The 23,392-nt window shown below is 38.7% G+C and overlaps 1 protein-coding gene across 1 annotated transcript in view; it reads right to left on the bottom strand.

The window, feature by feature from the left end:
* pik3ap1 (phosphoinositide-3-kinase adaptor protein 1) overlaps positions 1–23,392 on the bottom strand; it is a 76,273-nt gene that overhangs the window by 40,786 nt on the left and 12,095 nt on the right. Inside the window, exon 4 of the mRNA XM_077612969.1 lies at positions 2,123–2,189. The gene's annotated coding sequence lies outside the window, so the exon portion shown is untranslated. The remainder of the gene's footprint in view (positions 1–2,122; positions 2,190–23,392) is intronic.

Here is a 23,392-nt window from a genome sequence, read left to right as displayed (position 1 = left end):
TTTTTTAAATACAGTAATGAAAAGCTCAGTGGTCCGCCAGGTTTATAAAGCAGCAGGAAGAAACCCTGAAATTGCCAGTACAGTATTATACTCAAGCAATTTTTATGTTTTAATGCGCTTCCAATGCTGTAAATTGCTTAGAACATGTGCTAATTAAACCATTAATTATTTCTGTAATGCGACATGAGCCAAAATTCTGTTAAGCACATCAAAGTACAACATGGGATTTCTTCACTTTGATGACCGCAATGAAAAAGATCTTGACTGAGAATTGAGAAAAACTGATATGTTCAATTAACAGTATTGAAAAAAGCTGAAGTAGAGCCTTCGAAAGTTGTGCTGACTTTGCCGATTATACGAGAAGCGTATGTTGGCTGGATCCCAAAGCGCACTTGAAATAGCACTTCAATATGATTGTACTATTTTCTCTCACCATTTCTATAGCAGTGTTCACTTCGAATTAGCAAGTAATTAGCAAATATGCTGGCGCTAACTACATGAGGTGTCTGAGGTGGTCAACCTAAATTAGAAGTGATTTGCAGTTGCCATGGCAATGGCATGGTGCACATTTTATTCCATATTAGAAACTAAATGACTACACAGTGGTACCTCTACATACGAGCAGCTCTACCCACGAGATGCTCGAGATACGAGAAAATTTCGAGCAAATAATTCGCCCTAGATACGATCAAAATTTCGAGATGCGAGAAAGCCAGATGGCCATGACATGAGGCTGTTTATCAGTGTAGCGTACTGTCTTTTTTGCCGCATCTCTTTCGTGTATAACAGATATCTACGAGCACTGAGCACATGGACCAGAAAACGCACAACGCGCATGCGCGGGCAAAAAGAGGGCTTTCTGGGTAATGAAGTATACTCGTGCACACAACACCGATAGCCAATGGCACCCTTTCTCAGAATAAAACTCCATTACCCACAATCAATACGTGGGTAGGCTGAGCTGTTGCATTTCCTGTTTTTCCTTCCTTAGCCTGTTAGCTCCCGCGATCGCTCATTCAAGACTACTTCTCGTTGGCAAGTGGTCGTGCGTTATCCTTTTGTGAGGACATTTGTGTGCATCATTTTTGGAATATTTTGAAGGAAATACAACAGCAAACAGCCCATTGATAGCGAACGTGAGGGTGGAGGCGTGGCAAACAGCTAACCCGGAGAACGAAGGTAAAAAAATTTTTAAAAAAATAGAATTCAGTTTTGTGTAAAGTTACATTAAACGTATGTTTGAGTGTGTCTGTATATATTAATCCAAGTTCATTTAAATTTAAATTTGTCGTGGAAAGTCATGCATCTTCTAGTTTGAGAGATGCTAGTTTTCTTGCTACTATTGCTGTATTCAAGTGGCTAGGTAATTTTCTATGAAAGGGACACCAATTAGTATGATAAATGAGTAGTAGTTTAGCACCCCCTCCTCTGATCATGTTGAGGATAAACTAATTAAAGTCAATGTATATTTGTTTACGAATTGCATTTTTCTGTAGATAGCATTCAAAGCAAATTGTGAAAAAGACGAGCGCTGATTCAAGAACAGTGCGTCACCCTATCCATAGCATCTCCCGTTATTAATCTCTTTGAACACAAGATAATGCCTTGAGCAGAGATGATTCTGCTTTTAAGCTGGAAAATCCACTTTCCCCCCTTGTCATGTGGAGGAGCTGTTTTCAATAGTCTGTAACTGGAGGCCAGTCTTAGCCCCTGACCTAGGCTGATTTGTCGGGGAACACAGAGACAAATTCCTTGGGCATATGACGAACATCTTCGAGGAAAAGTGTTTGTTGTGAAGAGGGGGGTAAAAGGAGAGGAGGGAAGAAAACAACAACAATCCCATTAAATGGTTGGGAGGCTTTTCTGGTAAGAAAGGGTAACATATGTTGGCGATAATAAGACATCAGCCCTATCTCGTACTGCTATCAGCAGGTAGAATAAGATTAACTCAAAGGAAAGATACCTAAGATAAAGTTGCTTCTTTGTACACCTCACACATGAAGCAGGTATATATTAAGAAACATTCAAGAAATGCTATTATACTATAATGCAGTGATAGACTTGTTTTTGTGCACAGTTTAAAGTTTTCAATGGAGTAAAAAGGTATTTAACTGTGACTTACATGTAATTGAGCAGTGTTTCTCATCGTGCGGCCCACGGACTCCCAGTAGTGGCACGCAGAAGACCAACTGAAATAAAAATTCATTTTTTTTAATCTACAGCAGTACATTTATCAAGTACAGTTCAGTTGTATTACACTTAAACGACAAAAAGATTCCAATTTTAAGGTTTCCCCTCAGGTAGAGAAACACATTGGTGGTTCCGCTACGTTCATTCATTCATTTTCCATGCTGCTTATTCTCACGGGGGTCGTAAGGGTGCTGGAGCCTATCCCAGGTACCTCTAGGTGTTTAGGTGGGGCATGCCCCGAATTAGTTGCCAGCCAATCGTAGGGCAAAGTGAGACAAACAACCATTCATGTTAAAAAAAAAGGTCAGGGTATTTTCAAACTAGTATTCTTAATTATTACATACCATTTATTAACCATATGTAGTGTCTTACAAAAACGGACATTTCTGAATTAGAGTTTTAACAAACAATACAATGCAATGCAATTCAGTGCAATAGCAGAGAGCTGAGACAGACTTATTTACTTAGCAACCCTAAAATTTCACCATTGTCCTTTTAAGTGGATCACAGAACGCAATAAAATATCTATACTTTATCCACACCTTTATCTAGCATTGTTTTAAACTCAAATCAGAGTGCAGACCAGTGATAATTCTCAAACTGTATCTTACCCCTACACCACTTAGAGATCCTATTAGTAATCTATTTTTTGTCCAAACTTTATTAAAGATATATTTAGATTGTAGCTCCTCTGTTGAATTTAACCAGACTTATAGTACATTAAATTCCCTCTCCTGGTGATCCCACATTGGAGGGGTGACAAGCTGTGTGGTTGTTGACATCTTCTCCAGCTAATTTAATGACCTGTTTAATTCTGGCACGTCAACCGCTCTCAATGTTTTGCAGGTTTAATTAGCGTAATCACCGCTCGAGAAAAAGGCCACGGGGTTGTTTAATGGGTCATGTTTGTCAAGATGCACAGAATTATAACACAAAAGACATGTCATTCATGCAATACTGCAGTCTTCCAGTAATTATGGGTGTCAGAATTGATAATGACAGAAAGGATTGCATCTTGTGAAAGCCAAAAGGAACCTCTGTACTGTGAGGAAATTACTTTGACAGTGTTTTGTATGAACAATAGACTTGGTGTTAGGGTAAACACTTTCACCTCAGTGGCAGTTTAGTTTCGATGCTAACATCAGTAAACGTACATACAAGCTAGTTAAGTTGCAAAGTACAGTGCAAAATACAATTCACTTCCCTCAAACTGGGATATAGGCCAAACTGAGCATGTATTTGAACTATGATAAAAAAAATAGTTTACTCTGTAAGTTACTTACATGTCCTCTTGATTACTTTCATTGGAAATATGCTTAGAAAGCATGTGTTTTATCATTTAGGATGAGATTAAAATGAACTTTTAATTAATTCTTTTCTTTGCTATCATGGAATAATAACTCTTCAATGAACAAAAACGCTGAGCAGACAGCATACATTCATTTTCTCTGCCAGTTCCACATAGTGTGATTTATCTGAATACATTATGAAAGAAGTTTGTTAGTATTTCATATTTTTACATGAAAATGTTTGATAGCTCGAGGTAATCATTTCTATCATATAGTCACAAAGCAAAATACTCTTTTAGCTCAATTTTAAGGGTGACAAAATATCCATATGGTCATATCTTGGGATACTTTGTATCTAACTCTCCAAGTTCAAATCATTTTTATGTCTATCGATGTCGGTGGCATGCAATGAGTCAATAAAGACACAGCCGTTAATTTACAGGAACATTGCAATGCGTTTCTGTTATTTATTTCTAAAATGTTTCCTTGTAATATTCTCATAGTCTCTGTGGTGGACAAAAGTTTTTGACCGATTGTCCGCAACAGTCCAACAAGAAGATATTTTTTTCCATTTAGAAATAGATTATTTTTAGCTTTATTAATAGTATCGTAGAACATTGTAGATAATTGTTTTCGTGAGCATTGTATTGCAAATTGTGTCGTTCATCGCTCATTTCTTGACCCCAATCAGCAGCTAAAATAAAATAATAAAACTGCAGCGATTAAACTGACTAAAATGTGAATGGCCCCAATTTGTTTCTAGTTGTTTGAAAAAAGTATTCAGAGCGTATTTTCTAGTTCAGAACATTGGAGGTGATTGTCTACAAGTATAAAGTAAAAACGGATTATAATGTATGTCCACTATATTTATTTGGGTATGCATTATTATCTATGATATGCATTTGCATTATCTTAATGTTTTGGCTTCTTGTGGCATATTTGTGTATGATCCAGAAAAAAATATTTCCAGTACTGGTTTAACCATTCCCTGATTTACCCCTGTAAAACCCAGTTCCTGTGGTAATGTGGTAATTCGTGCCACAATGTGGTAATGTGTCAATGCGTGCCACAATGAAGAACACTTGCCTTCTGTTTAGCAGGCAATTATACGGGGGCATCTTAATTAAAGGGCGGAAGAAACTCGTTACTATATTTCTGTTTTGATACTGCTAATTCGTAACGACAACAGTGGCACTGTGCTCCTTTGTAAGTGCTCGTCCTGCCATGGTCGAGGCTCGTCTGACTCTCAGGCCAGTTAAGCGAGGAACTAATTTGTGTCCAAACCCCAAGGAACTCCAAACTCTTCCAAGTAATTCCCTTATTTCAGACTTAGAACGTTGTCTCGGCATAAACAATGGCTGGGCTTTGTAAGAGTGATGCTAAAACCTCTGCCAAGTATAATTCATCATTTGAATGACAATAGACCACTTAGCACTGCTTAAATTATGTCTGTGTTCCATCACCACGACTTCACCGTCTCAGACTTGTGACAGTGGACCGTCATATAAGTCTACGGGTTATGTGGCGCTCTCTTATCTCACACGCAGTCCTTCGAGTTTACTTTTGACAGAAACCGCTCAGACATGACATCTGGGTCATAAAAATATACAGTAAGTTAAAGAGAAGGACCACACCAGAATGTTAGAATAACAGGTGCACAAGTGCAATAGTTTGACCTTTAAAATAAAATAGTAATACGGAGGATATGTTCATGACCTTGACTGTCTTTTGGCCATTCTTTTTTTTAGCCCTTTATCTTTCCCTTAAGCAATTTTGAAGGTGTCACATACTACTTGAATGAACATTTAGCTTTTTTTCTATCCTAGTAGTACAAATGAGAAAGGTTTCTCTTTCAGAAACGACTGATGGTAACAGAGCATCGTGTAAACAGAGCATTTCTTGGGCTGACTTCAATACTGAAAATTATTTGTCATTTAATGGTTACATTACTTTATTGCATTATTTTTACTGGATGAAAAATGTTGGCATCGGATCGGTATCGGCAAAACATACCTTGAAAAAAACGGATCAGATCGGAAGTAAAAAAAATGCATTGGGACATGCCTAATGTGAAGCCATTCAAAGTTTTTCTTAATATTTATTCAATTTTTAAAAAGTTGTTTGGTCCTTATCTTTATTACGAATAGCTCATCCTATATGAATAACAAAGCAGCTATGACTAACAAGGGCTTGTTTAGGTGACTACTGATAGCTTAGTTGCACTAGTGCAGGTGCTTTACTGTAAGGTCATTTACCAATAGACTAACAGGGAGGGAAATTAGGTATCCATCTTGATCTGAAATAACAAAGTATCATGTTCATTAGCTGACAGGTACTCCGCGGCTTCTTAGCCCTCTGTCGACATCTTGTTCTATATACAGTCATAACTACCATAATGAGATTGGCTATTAAGAAAGAAAAGAATGAAAAAGACCCCGACCATCCGCATAGCTCACTAAGGTAAAAAGCTGAACGCTATCACCCTGGAATTCAATCAGTGAATTATAGCTTCTTTGTGTGTGTAGGTCCAGCGAGTATCTCGCACTACTACATTCATTTCAAAAAGACCTCAATTTAATTAACTCTCATATGTTGAAAAATTTATGATTTTTTCTGCAACTCCCTTTGTTGGAGCTGACTTGAAGATGCTCTAAAGTTATTTTGATGATTTCCTTCTAAATACATGAAATCTGCTTGAAGATAAATGGGGAAAATATGGACTTGAGCTGAGAACAAGTGAGTCTCTGAGTTATAGGCATAACTGTTTTGGTCTGACTTTTGACATTTTTGTTTTAGCTAAGGTTTAAAATGCGCTGGTGCAGTCACGAGCTGAAGCCCAGTGTCATCACTTCTTTCTTGCCCGCCCATACCCTATGTAAGGTAGTTGGTTTTTCTTTGTAGCGAGGACAAGTACCACAATGCCTTTAATATGGGCATTTCCTGTATCGCACAATGCACACTAAACAATACGGTGACATTATTTCAACTCCTGAAAAATGAGGTAGAGAAGACTTCATTAAGAGCCACACAAACGGAAACCTAAATTTATATAGTGAGGATAACGAAACGTCTCCCTCAGGCGCAGACCCCCGAAGCACATTTTGCATCCCATACGACTCTCTTAAAAAAAATCAACAACAATGTGGTGTCAGAAATGGAATAGACATTTTTCTAACTGCCAAAGGACGAACATGAAAAGGTTTTCATTTTCAGCACACATACATTTACACACAATCACACACCCTCCCCCCGTAAGAAATTATTTACGTAAATAGGGACGTGTTTACTTGGCGGAGAAAAATGAGGCCCTGAACACAGTGCTAAGCCTGGCATGCCTCAACCCTCTTACCATCAACTTCAGCCTTATTAAACTGATTACCAACTCAGCCTAATTAATCAGAGACAGTGGCCTTTCTTGTCATGCAAGGAGGGAGTTCTGTGGCTCAGTGTTCCTCTCTCACTTCTCCCCACCCATACCCATCTGTTCTCCTCTGGTCCCACTGTCCTCCCTTTTCTTCTCCCAGCTTTGATTGAAGTAGGGGAATGGTAATTTTCATGCATCATGTGGGCTGGCTTGATGCAAGGACAAGTAGCAATTACCTAAAACAAACAAAGCTAAGATTGCTGGAAACGCTACCTCTTTATTCAAGCTCGCAAAATAAGACAACAGAACGAGAGCATAATGGTTGCAAAACAGATTTTATGGGCTATTTTGTTTGTTGTTTTGGGACCACTGAGGTGTAGCGTGCACTGCCAATATTAGGATGTGATTGGCACTTTGCGGTGGCATGTTAAACGTTCTGTTTTCAGTTTTCAAAGAAAACCACTATAGGCTCATTTGACATCTGAATTTGTCAGCATTGCTTGAATGAAGTTTTCAGCAAATGAGTGATTAGTTGGCTGGTTGATCACTGACAATTTCCCTGATGGTGGAGATTTTATTTGTAAATGACAAATTGAAGAAATTAATATCCAGCATCATCTACAAGTATTAACCATACCCAATTTGCATGCTAGTTTTTGTTTTCGTAACAGAAATAACCAGTAAATTACAGCTGTTTGCCGCAGATGTATTTTTAATCAATTTTCAAATAAAATAATTTTCTTTTCTTTTTTTTTTCAAAAGGGAAACCCCTAACCCAAATCTACTCCATGAGTCAGAGTTTTCGAGCAAGGGATTTTGAGCAATATTCAGTCAGGCAAGAGAGAAATAAGTAATTGCATGCAGCAGACTTAAAATCTCATATCCCCGTTTTCCCAGCTCACACTTGCTGCTGTTCTGACTGATTGTGTCATCTTTGTTTTATCCTGCTATGCTCACTTTCTCCTCTAGAGAGTCTAATAAAGGCCCTTTATTTCTACAGCAATCACACCAAATGCCAAGTCTGACTGGTCCCCCTATTGCTCCTAATTAATGCTTGATTAAAGAGTGAAAATCAGGATTCTACCAGTGACTTGTTTTTCCAAGGAGTACGGAATTAATCCCCTTTGGATCTTGCGGAATCATTTAAGGATTCGCCTTGTTCTGTTTATCAAATAAACCAAGTAATTAGAGACTTTAGATAAGTAGGCTAAATTGATGCCCGCCCTTTGTCTTCCCCAGCTAGTGCTGGCTGATAGAAACAGCTGTGTTGCTCTGGTAATGTGCAGCTTTATACTTGTCCAATAACAATGCCCTTTGTATTTGCTCGGCTTGTAATTACGCTGGGGAGCCTCCTTGACCTTGGTAAGCGCATCTATCTTACTTCTAAATCAGTGTATTTCATTTCTTAACCCACAAAGATACATCACATGGGACTTTACTGACATTCCCATGAATGTAACTCAGACTACAGGCTGCATTAGAGCTCTGCAGAATTGTGCAGTATGCAGTCAAGTGCTGGGACACATCTATCCCCTCGCTTAATCCTAAATTTAGTCTGTGGTTCCATTGTAAGTGCAAAGTCGCAGTCTTTGGTGTGGGTTGTCTTTTTTTTTTAACTTTCACCTGAAAACTCAAGGACGTTTGCTCAGATCGCTAGGATTGGCAGTGCACAGAGTGGATTTCATTATATTTAAGTGCGACAGAACAGATATCCTTACATGAACATACAGACAAGAGAAGACTGTATGCGAATTGCTTCACGTTCACGTTCAGTGTTTGATTTGCATGGAAGAATGTATTTCCAAATCAAATGTGTATTTGCCATAGATCTTTACATTGTGTTTATGTAAAGGGCCAGCATTAGTTCACTTTGGCGTCTCCTTTCATTTTCTCTTTCAGCCTCCATATTGCCTTCATGTAGCCACGTGGTCTGTGTTCTTTATTCTTTTACGACAGACCTAACGCTGAGCCTTCTAATTAGATCAGGAATTATAGCGTGGATTAGGTGTTGGAGGGGCACGCCAGTTCTTCTGACCATGGTAGCTATTTCAAGTCACCATTTCAAAGTTATACGCTTAATACCGTTTCTACCCCTCCCTTTCCCCTCCTTGCTTCGCATTATAACACAGCTGCAGGAAGAGTGACAAACACTGTTAATCTCTTGTTTGCTGGCAGCCCATTACAAAGGAGTAAAGAAGGATTTTTCGCAAACGCTCGTAAACACTCAAAATTCAGCATTGTCCATTACTTCTTAAACACAGCTGATAACAAGCATCATTAATTAAACTGGGAGTAAGTGGGGTTCCAAAAATTAGACTTAATAATTGGACGCAAGCATAAATAGAATGCTTGTTTAGGAACTGTTTCCTCTGAAACTCCCAAATGTTAGCAATGTAGATTAAGAGTCTTCGGCTTTTTTTCCCTCATGAGGTTTATACCAGTCCTGGGGAGAGGTTTAGTCATGGAGTGCTCTTTTAAATTGTTTACCACATTTTACCAGGAAAATGATCAAGTACGCATTTAATTGCTTTGACAAAATAAATTACATCCCATAAGCTATTGTCTTGCTGCCAAGTCCAGTGAAGTTTTAAGAAAAAATATTTAAAAAATCTTACAATAAAGCACTTAAATTTCAAACACCCAGATTGACAATGGCTCAATTATTTGATCGCTTCCAACTCTTTCCAATTTTTCATTTGTATTTAAGAAAAATAATTTTCATTTATCACAATTTTCCTCCCTCCAAATGGATCCTTTAGTTAATTTGTTTCACTTAATTTAAAAATAAGCATTTTTATTTTTGGAAAATACGTGTGAGCATTTCTAATACTACAATTGGCGGGCCGCAAAATACTGTCCCTTAGGCCACAATTTTGCCCCTGGGGTCCAGATTTTAGACCCCTGTCCAATATGAATGTAATTAAAAGATTTAAGAAAAAAACTATTGCAAAACATAGTAAAAACATGGTAATCATATATGTACCATATTATTTTTGGTCCTTCAACTAATACACTTGTGTGACTAGATTTTATGTATTGAAATATGTAATTTAGTTCTCAAATGCTGTTTTACATGGACTATCTTGACCAGTTCTTAATGACACAATTAAACCTGTTTGTCTTAAAGTGATATCACTAACAGTCATCTATGTGAGGTATATTTTAGGGACATAAAGAATTGGATGTTATGTTTCTATTGTTTATGTGACATGAAAACCCAACAAGGCCTCTGAGGACTGATGGCCTCATCTTTTGTTGTCAGGGAAAATCAAGTCAAGACAAGCCCATTTGCCTGACCGGAGATGGTAAAACCTGTACCACCAAATTCATTTGTTGTTGTCGATGATATAAATGCAGAATGTTTTGGGTGACCAAAAACACTTTTAATCATTTGGATTCAAAATAATCTGCACCGAGAAAAAGTCGGGTGGATTTCATGCCAATCTTTCTTCCAATGAATGACTGCTCAACACAACACAGCAATCACTTTCAAACAAATAACAGCCGTGTTGGACCGAGATTTGCCCTTTGGGAAACAAACAATCCACCTGTTGGAGACTGACGACAAAAATTGGACAGAAATCTCTGAAATTCCCAAAAGGTGACACTGACTCCCTAAGGGCCAAAATGTGCACGGTATGTTGGATGAACAGCTGCCAAAAGTCACAGTTGAAACCCATATGGGCCCAAATTAATTGGCGCGCACAGGCCCGGGCTTGATGTGAGCATGGATACATAATCTGTGTGGGTGGCCGAGAGGTGGCTGGAGATTTGAGCTCGATTCCCAGTCCTCAATTGCACGTTTTCACAGGGCCTCCTGAAAGTTCATCTGATAGACGGACCGGAGACCTTTTGGCACTTTCTAGAAATTGTTACTGACACTGATGACCTCAGCCTCATTTTATGGGCCTCATGGTAATATTGTGGCCATTACATAGTGACTAATCTGGCGGACATGTCAATATTTTTTTCCAAAATCATGTCATTTATGTCAAGTGACAATAAATGAGCCATCTCTGGTGACTTTGCTTTCGTCATAAATAATCACCGTATCTCTTACTCGGTTGTATTCAGAGTGCACTAGCTTGATTCACTTGGACAGATCGTCTCTAGTGGGGCATTCTCAAGAGGGTTAAAACCATGCAAGTGACAGCACACTTAAAACAACAGGGCAAGCCTACCTGTAATAAGTGGTGTGAATCAATGGCAATGAGCCAAGAGAAGAAAGTTATTCTTATCCATGGTCCCTGTTCTATATATAATACACACACACATATTTGAAAAGTGGTGTATATATATATATATACCACTTTTCAAAGAATCCAATAATATTTAATATTTAAGTCTGCCTACTATTTATCGAGTAAAGGTTTGACTAAATAGATGAAAAGTGATAAGGAAAAGAAAGAAAAAAGAAAACCGGATTCTTTCAGTAGTCGATGGAAAGAGGTTATTATATACTACGATCTTTATATCGCACACTTCCATACATATTCATTGGCTCACAATAATTTCATTAAGAAAATACATTTGCTATGGTTAGGTTAGGCCACCTTAAGGAAATTGAGTTAAATGCTTGGTCACGGAACAAATTAAATTCACAAGTACCTTCTTATACGACTGTAAACAAGGAGTTGGATTACATTACAAACTTTAACGAAAGCAACGTAACTGCCACTTAATTTGGCGAGTTTTTAAAAAACTTTTTTTGCCACTATCACAGCAAAACAAATGAGCTCTCAGTCAACAAATTGCCACAAATTCCCCACCCAATCCCCCTTTTCTTCCCCTGGCCCCCAACTTCCAGCCTTGGGAATTTCCATTAGAGGCGTTTGAGTCAGAATCAGCGCACAAATAAATGCAGCACTCCTGGGAAATCACAGCAACATGCAGATACATGTTAAAACGCAAGAGAGGCTTCTCCACTGTGCCGGGTTTCCCGAAATCCAGATGTGGTGGACGGGGAATCAGGCTTCCACGCCAATAATAAAGCAATTAGACAGACTATTATGAACACCTGTGACACTGATTGGCACTATGTAGTTCGGTCTCATCGGCCGCACTAAAGACGCCCCAATGTTGCTAAGTTCACCTCTAACAAGGGCTATAATGACCACGCACGCACATGCATGCGCACTCACAGGAGGTTCACATTAGAGGACGTGCTCATCCCACATAGCTCATTGCGTCATGTATTATTGAAAGCCACGCTTGTGTAAACACAACTCCAGTAAATTGGGGTCTCAATTTTTCAGTTTCATTAAGGTTAATGCAGTTTTAATTGCTGCTTGATTTGGAACCTATTAGAAGTAATTTATAAGTCCTTTTCAGGGACCCTCAAATGATGATGTGTGGGATTAATAAAGTAAAAGGCACCAGTTGGAAATGTGGGTCCCCGCCGGGTTGACGTGCAGTCTATGGATGCCTATTTTTTTCCACTCTTAACAGCTTGCTTATTTGCACAAGTGCTTTCAGGACCATTGAGACAATGTGCTGAAGAGAGGGTTTTGGCATCATGGATTGCATCACGTACTCAATGAGCCACTGAAATAATGCTCATGGCCTGATGAACATGGCTGTTTTGTAAGTAGCTTGCTGAAAATTATCAAAAATTACTAAAATGGCAGTATTGCGGCAGTGGCAGTAACTCAATAGTTCAAATCTGTTTCTTCTACTTACATGTTGGGAAAGCTTAAACTAAGAACACCACAGGAAAGGCTATAAAGCTGTTTACTGTACTTGTACTTCCTGTTGTTAAGTCATCAAATTGTACACTTGGTGTTTATCTTCATGTACAATTACTTAAAAAAAGAAACTTGCCCTTTTTAACAAAACTGTGTGACCTAAAACAGATCCCAGAGGTACACCCTATGTGTCGTGGGCATTGGAAAACCAAATTATTTATAAATGGACATTCACTTTCATTTTTGCCATCTCGATATATCATTTGTTTTTGCCAAAAGCCATTGGAAGAGGATTGACATTTTTTGCAAAAACAGGAAAACATTGAGTCAAAATTCCGACATTATGGATGCTGGTTGTTCACTGTCGCAAATTAAATTGTTAAAACACATTCTCAACATCCTCTGAGCTGTATAGTTTCCCTTTCTATTCAGGAAATTTTACCCCCAACAAATCTATGAAACAGGTGGAACTCCCACTTACACAGCTCACAGGTTGCAGTGTAGGACTTCCCGTTTTGCATGTTTGTAAATTGCCAACAGAAGTGAATAAAATGGTCCCATCTGTAAACTGGTGCGCCAAAGGCCCACTTCAGAGACCTGAGATCAATTTTGGAGCATTTATTCTTTGAGTGTGGCACACAATGGGAGCGTAGTGGAGATCAGTTTTCAATTGGATAATAGTTTTGTGAACCGAGGGGATTCAGAGGGCATTGCTTTCACACATTCTATTGCCTTCGTATCTCTGTAACACAAAACCACGCGCTGCTTCAGTCTCAACACCTCCACAAACCTTTGCAAATTCAATCCGAATGCTACTGCAATTTCACACACTGTTGTAGCTTCTCTTAATGACGTCTCCAAACAAAATCAAACTGAACTCAATTAGATTTCTGTTTTCTTTTAATTTCACAGTAAATTGCTGACAGTTTACGCAAGGATATCTATCTATTATCTAGGTATCCATTAATCGTGGTTACTATTTAGCTAGCTTGCTTTCTAGTTTTCTAGCTCTCTGTCTTTCTCTGTGTATGTCCGTCCCTCATTTTACAGTAGTATACTACTTCGACAATTCCCAAGGTTACTGACCCCTCAGCCTTTAACCTAACATAGCCACTAGATGGGGTATGATAACCACAGACAGGCTCTCCCATTGGGACGTATCCCCTGCACCCCCCAACTTTAGCTGGGCGCAGCTTCATGGGAGAGGTGAGGGGAGGAAATTGTCAGCCAGATCCCTATCATCCGTGCAATCTGTGTCTTTTCCAATTCAAATATTTCTCAAGCTAATTTAATGTCTTTTCCCGCAAAGTATCCCCCCCCACGTTTTCCCTTTTTATGCAATCCCAATCCGTGGATGACTTGACACTTGAGTCGTTATCACATTAAAAATAGACAATGCTTAATGTGAAAGCTGTTTTGATTGATTTTCACAATCTTGCATTTAATATCGATTGCGTTGTGATCTCATATACCATTTCTATATTGGAACCTCTACTGTATTTGAACCCAATTAAGGAACTGCAAATTGAGTTTATATTGTTTACAATTTATTAATAATTTCACCCTGGACTTGAGAAATTCAAATGTACTCACAAGATCAAGATGAAAGTATTACAACTATTGTTTCTTTATAATGTACAAATATTCAAGGCTTTCCCACTTTTAGAGGTTTACATCATTATTACAGGCATTGTTTTTGCCCAAAAGTTTGTTATCAATATGATTTTGAAAATGTAGTTGTTTTGGTTCATTTTTATATGAATTAAATCTCACAGGAATAAAAGTGTTGGAAATTTTACTAATCCCTTTGTGGTGAATAAATTGAATAAATTATCCAATACCCACTTGAATGTTTTAAATGGTTCATGCAGAGTTCATTTGCATCAATGGCCAAAATAGATTTATTTTACTTGGGGCACCTATGTCAACAGTAGTTATAGGAATTACTTTGGATGCAATCCCATTATAGGTTGTCAAATATTTTGATGCCATAGGTAAATGGCAGATTGGTGCCGAGGACAACAACTGAATGGAAATTAAACAATTTCTGGAAAATAAATAAATAAATATATATATACAGCCCTGTCCACTCACCTTTGCTATCTCGGGCCTCACCCCAGTTGGCAATATAATACTGAACAATGAATTTTAAATAAAGTCAAACATTTGCTTCATGCTTCTTCTCAGTTTAAACAAGACATTTCTGATGGAGACGTGTGGATTTATTGTAAGTAAGAGATATAAGAGATAACTTAATCCCCAATTGGATTGTAAAGCCCAACTCTACTTCACAGACATCCACTCTGTCATACTGCTTTCTTGACCTTTTGTCTCATTTCTCTGTGGGTAATGAATGCTTTCGGACTATTTCAGATGAAAAGATCTTGCACATAGTCCGTCGCGTTGGAATGTCATATCAGAAAATCACCCAATCAGCATGCCGGTGTTGAGAACAAACAGAGAGCTAGGCCGCTACGTGCATAGAAGAGTGGTGCACTGGGTCGTCTAGATGTCCATATAATAGACTGGCTTATGATGTGTAAATAGCACGCCACTTAATAGTCCTCTCCCTCTCTGACAGAACATTTTGAATCACATAGAGGGCAGCGTCTCCCCGGACACACACAGAAGGTCCTGTCGTCCCAGTCTTCATTCAGCCTTTGCTCTGGCTTTATTATATTTTAGGATCAGCTAAAACACTCCTGCGTGAGTGTAAATGTACAAGATAATATAGGAGATTTTAATAATATACCACAGCTTCAAATGAAATGTTATTACCTTTTCTCATAAATTCAGTGCTTAACTTTGTAAATAAAATCATTATTCATATTCTAATTACTTTAATTTGAGAGGTCATTCACTGCAAAAATGGATAGTCTTTTTTTTTTTCAGCGGTTATATTAAAATCCCCAAAGTCTCAGTAGTTGAAAAGTATAATTTACAAAAACACAGAAATACAAAAAAAGGCATATTTCAAATGAACTGATGCGTTATGTTCCCTTACTCTCCACTGGTGACCAGTAAATGAAATTTAAATCACATACAGGGTAGTGATTATCAGAGTTGTATTCTATGTTAACACAGTATATTTACAGATAAAATGAAAATTAATCTAAGTATAATTAAATTGCCACTAGTCTAAAGGTGCTTCATCACAAATGAAATAACTTTTAGAATTATTTTATCGTGGAATGTCAAGTAGTTAATACAAAGAAAAATCTTCATACTATTCATTCAATGCTCCAAACTTGTTTATGCACTTTATTAAAAATAAGTAGTTAACCTCATAATTCTCTTGCTCAAACACATTAAAAATAAAATTTACAACTTTACTAACAAACATGCCCTAAATAATCAATTGGGCCCTAAGGGTGCTATAGTGCATTTTGCAATTAATAATTAGAACACACTATTTTTCATGTTTGCTGTTTCATTTTACTCGAAAAGCACCATGACATTTCTTACAATAGCCTTGAAATTGCAACATTAAGTCAATGACACACTTTCTCTGTGTATTGGTTTTATTTGTTTGACCAAATTTACACATTAATATAATGCAACACATGCTTTAATTTCACACTGCATGGTGCAAAAAAGAAAGTCCCTGAATAAATAACTTCACTGATGATGCCTGGCAACTGCTCGATCAGCCTAGTGTGTATTTGTGCTACTTTCCCTTCGCAGCAATAAATAGATGTGACCTCGGAAAATGTATCACTCAACTCATGAGCTGTCTTTGATTCGGGACGCTATTCCTGTCGTACCCAGGAGACAGCAACAGTTCTCACATGGAGTGACCGCGGAGCTCCGTCTAAACTCCCTGCTCAAGGTTGCATCAAATCTGTCTGTTGTTTCACAACTACCGCACCCCACAACCCCCTCTTGGAAGTAACACCCTCTGAGGTGTTGTGAGTGTGCAGGTTGAGGTGGGTTCAGATAGGATGATCAAAAACAATGCAAGAGGATATAAAATATAATTTTACCTCCCTCTTAATCCCAGGCTTCCACCAATGACCTTTGATCTCGCAGCATGCGCGGTGTGCTGAGCCGCCCGCTCGCGCTGCTCGCCGCTCTGATCCTGGGAAGCAATCACCGAGCGCTCTACTATCAGAGAGGCTGCGGAGGAAACACTCTTAAGCCCACGTCTCGAAGTGGGCGCCCAGCAAAAAAGCAAATGTGCGGATGGAAAAAAATGACCAAGTGCAGCCAAGCACACAGAAGCCTGATGTGTTGGAGAGCAACACGATAAAGTTAAAGTGGATATTGTATCTACAACACAGCTCGAGGCCTACTGTGCTTCAACATTAATCAAAAATTAGACTTACGCTGGTGAAAGTTTGGTTCATGTCAACTTTTTAAAAATTCAAGAATAGCATATCAGCTCTGTTGTTTTTGTTTTAAGAGTCAAACAGTTTTCTGTCTAAAAAGGAAACACCGGTAGTCTAAAAGGTGTTCACGAAATTTTCTGCTTTATTGTATTGTATTTTTAGTTATGAAGAACTGACAGCATCACGATGAGGGCTAAAATTGTACACTCGCAAGTTACCAGCAGTCACAAATTACCAGCCATGCAAACATTTTCAATACAACTCACAAGAGTATAAGGGTTAGATGCAGCTCATCTCATCTGAATTTTTAGCATTAGGCGGGGTCCACACTAGCCAATCAGAGGCCACATATAGACAAACAACCGTTTCCACTCACATTTACACCCAAAACTATTTAGAGGACTGGTTTTTGAACATTTTATATCAAGTACCACATCCAAAAGTAACTACAGTTGTGTAGTCAGAAAGAAATGTAAAAAAAAAATGAACAAAAGTTTTATGTATTTAAAAAAAACAGTTTGAACATTAATAACACACATTTTGGGGTAAAATGGCAATGTACTTGAGGCTTCAGTTAAATGGTAACACACTTGTGTTACTAAATATTTGAAATAATAAATAGATTTACTTGGAAATTGATGTGTAGTCACTTGAAAATAATAAAACGATTGGTAGTTAATCTGGGCTATCTTTTGCATATCAATAGAGGGAGCCCGGATACCAATGGTGTTTCTCATACAACACTTTTCAGAACCAATGATTTACAGTCTGTAGTTGATCCAAGCATGTTTTGCAAGAACAAGCAAAAGGACAGGGATGTGCAACCATTTGTCAAACTTGTAGACAATAAAGAAAATATTTCTGATAATTCATTACTTCTCTTAGTGCTAACTCAAGTTTAAACAAAATCGGTGGAATACGGTAGTAAAATCTTGCACTTTTTTAATCAAAACAAAATCTGAAATGTTTCCAATTTTAGTTGTGTGAGTCATTCAGTGCTCTACTGAGGGTTACTACAGTCATTTTTTAAGGAACTTGGAAAAATTGTTGGTTTGGAATATGCAGGTGCATTGCTGTGTACAGTATGCAATTGCATACTTCTAGTAATGACAAATATTACAACCTAATGATGCATATATCTGTCACCCCATAATTATTCAGTCTTTAAGGTTTTATGTTTTCAAAGGTGTCAAGTCCAAACAGTGAATTTGTAATCACCGCTTGAGAGCCTCATTGTGGTGGCCTCGGGCATGGAGAATTCCCCACATGAGCGTTTATTTGATTGCTTAAGAGCGATTTCCGGAAACCAAGTTTTGGATGGCCAGGAGCTGCCTTGTAACAATTATGGGGTTAAATGGCAGTTGGCCACACAGAAGGGCATTTGCCTGCTGGCAGCCCCTTCCTGCTTCGGCATGGTCAAAGGTCAAAGACTTTTCAGGAAAAGTTCATTTCTCAAGCCCCCTGAAGCAGGTGGAGACCCAGGCAGCCATGTTTACTCTAACAGCAAGGAGAAAATGAAAAAGATTTCATCTATGATATCATTTGCTCAAGAGCCAAAAGTTTTGTCTGCTTTCCATCACATTGGGCATATTCTGAATCTATGCAATCCGTGAAAGTGAATCAACCTGCAATATGTAACTGCATTACTAGTATAATTTCTGCCATTCTGGTAATTGATTGTTTGCATGTTCCCGTGCTATCGATGGTGCTAGAAGTCCAATACATTCTGACTGGGAAGAAGGAATGCTCATTCGCTATGACCTAGTCAAAATGGACTGGACCTCTAGCTCTGTCAATGGCATTGTAACAGAAGCATTCACAGCCAGTCCTCCCAGTTTAAATAAATTGGACGTGTATTGTTTTTAATGTCAGGCAATGAGTTAAATACAATAAAGTTTAAAAAGAAAAAAATATTAAGTGATATATGGGGCCATGATCAGTGTTTTTTTATTCACTGTTATTGTATGATTGTTTTAATTAACAGTTTATCAAAATAAAATTGTATTGATTCATAAGAAAGATAATGACCAACATTAGTCACTTGCCCTATAAACGGTGCATAAACGGATTTGATGATCCTTGGAATGTTTTTAAAGAAACATTTATCAAGCAGAAAGCAACATGCAGTGAACACTGGATAAATCAAAACCCATACTTCAACCTTTTAGAACACACATTTTACATTTAAAAAAAACTGATAAGATGGCAATGGTTTCTTTTTTGTTTACTCTGCTAGATTGTGAGGTGTAATTTAATTTAAAAAAAAAGAAAATCCCTTAAATGTTTTTGTGCATCTTTAGATCTTGAAGGCATATGCGGAATTAAAGGAGAAAGGGGCAAAAAGGCAGATCAGAATGAAGCCGACCCCTCGTTGCTCCCGCTATTTGGATTGGTTAAATCTTTGGGACCTGCAGCTGAACCCATCAGGAAGGGCTTAAGTGTTTAGGATTAGGGATCTAAAAGGCATTTGGAGGCCTTGAATCAAACCCCCAGGACCGGGGCGGAGGCAAGTTTTGCTGTTTGGCCGGCACCATAATCAAACAGCGAGAGTCGGCACCTTAGCACACCTGCAGGAAGGGGCCACTACAGAAAAAAAGGTCCTGGTAAGACAGGGTTGGCGAGTAGGCAGAGTGACAACAGCTGGGGTTGGTGCACTATGGTGTGGCCCAAGGGCAAGGTCAGCCCGACAGACTGGGGGGGAACAGCAAGAGGATTGTTTTCACTCCACAAGTGAAAACAGCAAGTGTGGAGACAGTGAATGCGCCAGCTGTGGCAGTGGATTTCAAGTCCACAACCTGACCTCGTATTAACACTTTGAAGGGAAGCTGGATGGCTAATGACTGCTGACCTTTAGCCTCACCTGGGTTTCCCCCACATGGCGACCTTTGGACAGACTGAGTTGATGAGCGTTTGTGCCCTGGTGGTGCTGGAGCCTCTCCCAGCCAATGGGCAAGAGGCGGTGGACAATCGCAGGTCACAAGGAGACGAACAACCATTCACGCTCACACTCATACCTAGGGGCAACTTAGAGTGGTCAACCAGCCTACCATGCATGTTTTTGGGATGTGGGAGGAAGCCCGACTACCCAGAGAAAACCCAGGTAGGCCCTGGAAGAACAAAACTCGTCCAAAAGCATAATTTTGGCAAAGAAGCAACTTGTCCATTTAGTAGTGATATAAAGGGCTGCAGTCTACATCAGCGCGAGAAACCTAGCCACAGTGAATACAATGACCACTACAAACAGCCCTCCCTCCCTAAAAACACACACACACCTATTGTAACTATGGACACACGTTTCCAGGACATGAGCAGACACTGCAGGATATTTCCCATTAGATCACTTTTTCCTCCGCATAATTTGATTCCCCGTACACATCGACATCTGCTGATACTACTTTAAAAGTTCTACTAATGAAAATAGTTTGATATTTTAAAAGTCCCTCTTAAAATGTAGTTTAATTGAATTTCCGGGAGTTGGTGTGTGGTTGCAGCAGAGTGAGAGTCAACCTGAATCCATCCATGAAAGCGACAGGATTCACTCGTGTCCCCGGGCCTAATTGGTCTGGACAGTTAACATCAAAGAAAGCTGGGCTTTATATGTAATCTGCTCGCTCCTCTGCCACATTCTCACGCCGGCACTTTTTATATGTTCAAACCTTGTAATGAAGGTCATTCTCCATCAATTCACTTTGATCTAAAATGGCAAAAAAACTTTGTATTTTAATAAAAATAGAAGTAAAGTCATCGCTTTCTAGCTTCATCTGTCGACTACCCACAGTTTTTGACGCACTACTACAGTAGTGTACCGTACTCTGCAAAAGTGGTAGCTCATCACTCAACTTGTTATGGCAATGTGACTGACGACAGTAAATATATCTTTTAATTGATGATAAATGTAGAAAAAATGTTTTCATGCAAATGGTAAAAACTATATAGGTGTGAACGTCTTGTGACAGGTTCAAACATTTTCAGAACACAAACTGCAATTACACTGTGTGAGATTAGCATAGTTTATAATGATTTATGGATAGAACATTGTCAATTATCTGAAAGTAGCAAACAAAATTGTTGGTGATAAAATTCACCTTTTTGGAATTTCCCTCATAGCAGACTAAATATTATCATTTAGCCTTTTTAAATTAGTGGGAAGTTCAGTAACTTCGTTTACTGCACGCCAGTTTTGATTCACAGGAAGCGCTCTAGCACTCATTTTGGATGAATCATACGTTTTCTCTGAGATGAAAGTTGCATTGCATGCTCGGGCAGAGACTCTTGCAGCTGTGTATTTTTATCATTCTTCCCGACTCAGAAATCAACTGTCTGAAGATCAGCTGCTGAAACACTGTAATGAACCACGGGTGCTAATACTTGAGGATCAGTTGCACTGGATGAGGCAGCTTTATCCAGTTATTAGGGTAATGTAATGGAGTCTCCTAATCCAAACCCACCAAACTCTTCCACTGCAGGGGGCACAATCGTGAGAAAGCACGTTCTTCCTTTGCCGCTAATATGACGCTTTGCATAGAAACTGGCGGCCTGTTCGTTAAAGTCCTTCACACTATCTCCCATAAAATGATTTTCTCCCTTTTCTCTCTCCCTCCAACAAATGCAGCGCGGGCAAGCATATTCTACGCTGCTTTAAGCCAAATTAAACCCCAACTCTTTTATTTTAAATGAGAAAAGGGAAAAGAGTGCTGACAATCTTGATTAGGCCAAACCAAAGGAGGGAAGAGAAGAGGAGCAAAATTAAATGGTATTAAAAATGTATAGAGGACATTAAATTAATGCCGTCCAACGCAATTGGTGCTAATTGGCAGATAATCCAAGAGCTCTGGGCCGCCTAATGCCAGCCTGGGTAACGGGACAAGCCGGGCCTCGGTTTGCTCCCCCCATAAAGTCCTGCAAGCCATTGGGTGAGGTCAGAACGTGATGGAGGGGGAAGGATTAGCGCGAGCATTGTTGGCTCTTTCCACTGGAACATGACCTTGACGAGAGTTTGGTTCAACCTCGATCCCCCCCCTTCTTCCTAGTATCGCAGCAATGAGAACTTTAATACGATCATAATGAGCAGTTTTGGGTTTCTGAGAGTTACACATGAAATGCAACCTGACATTCCTACAACTTTAAATTGAAACCCTCTTTTAAAAGACTGTTCGCATATCAACGTAACCCTGCAAAATGTCCTTCCAAATTAGGATAATCTTGATTTAAATAAAGTAGCACATATTGAATTGATAAAACTAAGAGCAAAATCCAAAATGGGACTAAATATACTTTTAGTGTTTATAACCTGTGTCGTATTGTATATACCTTTCCTTCACGTAATATAATTTTTGTTCTTTACATAATTTCATAAGAATCAATAGGACACAGGTCTCAAACTTGTGACCCAAGGACCGATTGTGGCCTACATTACACATCCAAATATAGTACTAATTACTAATAATATTTCTTAAACAGTAAATAATTATAAAAATACTCTGAAATAGTTAAACAAAAATACTGCAAACAATGGAATTAAAGAGTTATGCCATGCTAGTGATAAAAAGACTAAATGTCAGTTGCTTGAAAAATATTTCCTAACAGTCTGTCTAGTAATTTGTTAATTGGGAATCAAAGAAGATTCTTGTGAACATACAAAATTCTGGTCTAGTCCAAAAACAAGGTCTTAGAGGACCATCTACACCTGGCTACGCATTGTGCAGTTCAGCAGGCTACTCTGAAGGGGCTTTCAGCAACTCCTTGGCTCCTATGTTACAAGCAATACCTATTAAAGCACATCTGAAAGAGATGTATTTCCACCAAGTGTTTGAAGATTTTTTTCCATTTGCATAAAAAAGGGGGCCTCAGCAAAACTGTAACTTGTGAACTGATCAAAACCCAGGGGCTGTTCTCCAGTTCAATGGCTTTCCCCCTTTGACACGTAAGAGGCTCTCTTGAGGCGCCTTCGCGGCGGTGGCCTTGGAGGTTAGGAAAATGTAGCCTCTCAGACCATACGGGACTCCTCTCTGGAGGCTGGACAACACTCAAGTCTGCAGCAATAGAAAGGAGCTGGTTTGCTGCTGTGGATCCGCTCGTCAACGGGCCTCACTAACATTCCATAAGAGGGCTTTTATATTCCTTTGGACTCTCTTTCATGTTGAGAGGAGGAAGTTTGTTTCTGTGTGAGTGTTGTGTGTGTGTGTGTTGCTTTCAGGGTGAGATTTTTTTTAAAAAGCAGTAAAGAGGGTTTTCATATTTGTTTCAGACTCGTGTAGAGTTTTCAAAAAATAAACTGATGTCTGTAATGTCACTGACAAATCTGTTTATGTATATACAGTATTAAGTTAATTTGGAGCTTTCCAATATAACCTATATGCACTTGTGATTCGGAATGTATAATAACCAATGGAATAATCCACTTTTTAAAATGTGTATTTACATTTGAGGACAAAAATATCACACTAATTCAGGTTAGGCATAGCCGCGGGTGTTATTTGTTGGAATACATGAGGAAAGGCAGGGTTCTCATCTGGAATGATCTTAAAGAAGGTCCAG

This window comes from Stigmatopora argus, chromosome 11 (genome assembly GCF_051989625.1).
Source record: "Stigmatopora argus isolate UIUO_Sarg chromosome 11, RoL_Sarg_1.0, whole genome shotgun sequence".
Taxonomy (NCBI): Eukaryota; Metazoa; Chordata; class Actinopteri; order Syngnathiformes; family Syngnathidae; genus Stigmatopora; species Stigmatopora argus.
This window is presented reverse-complemented; position numbering and strand designations above follow the sequence as displayed.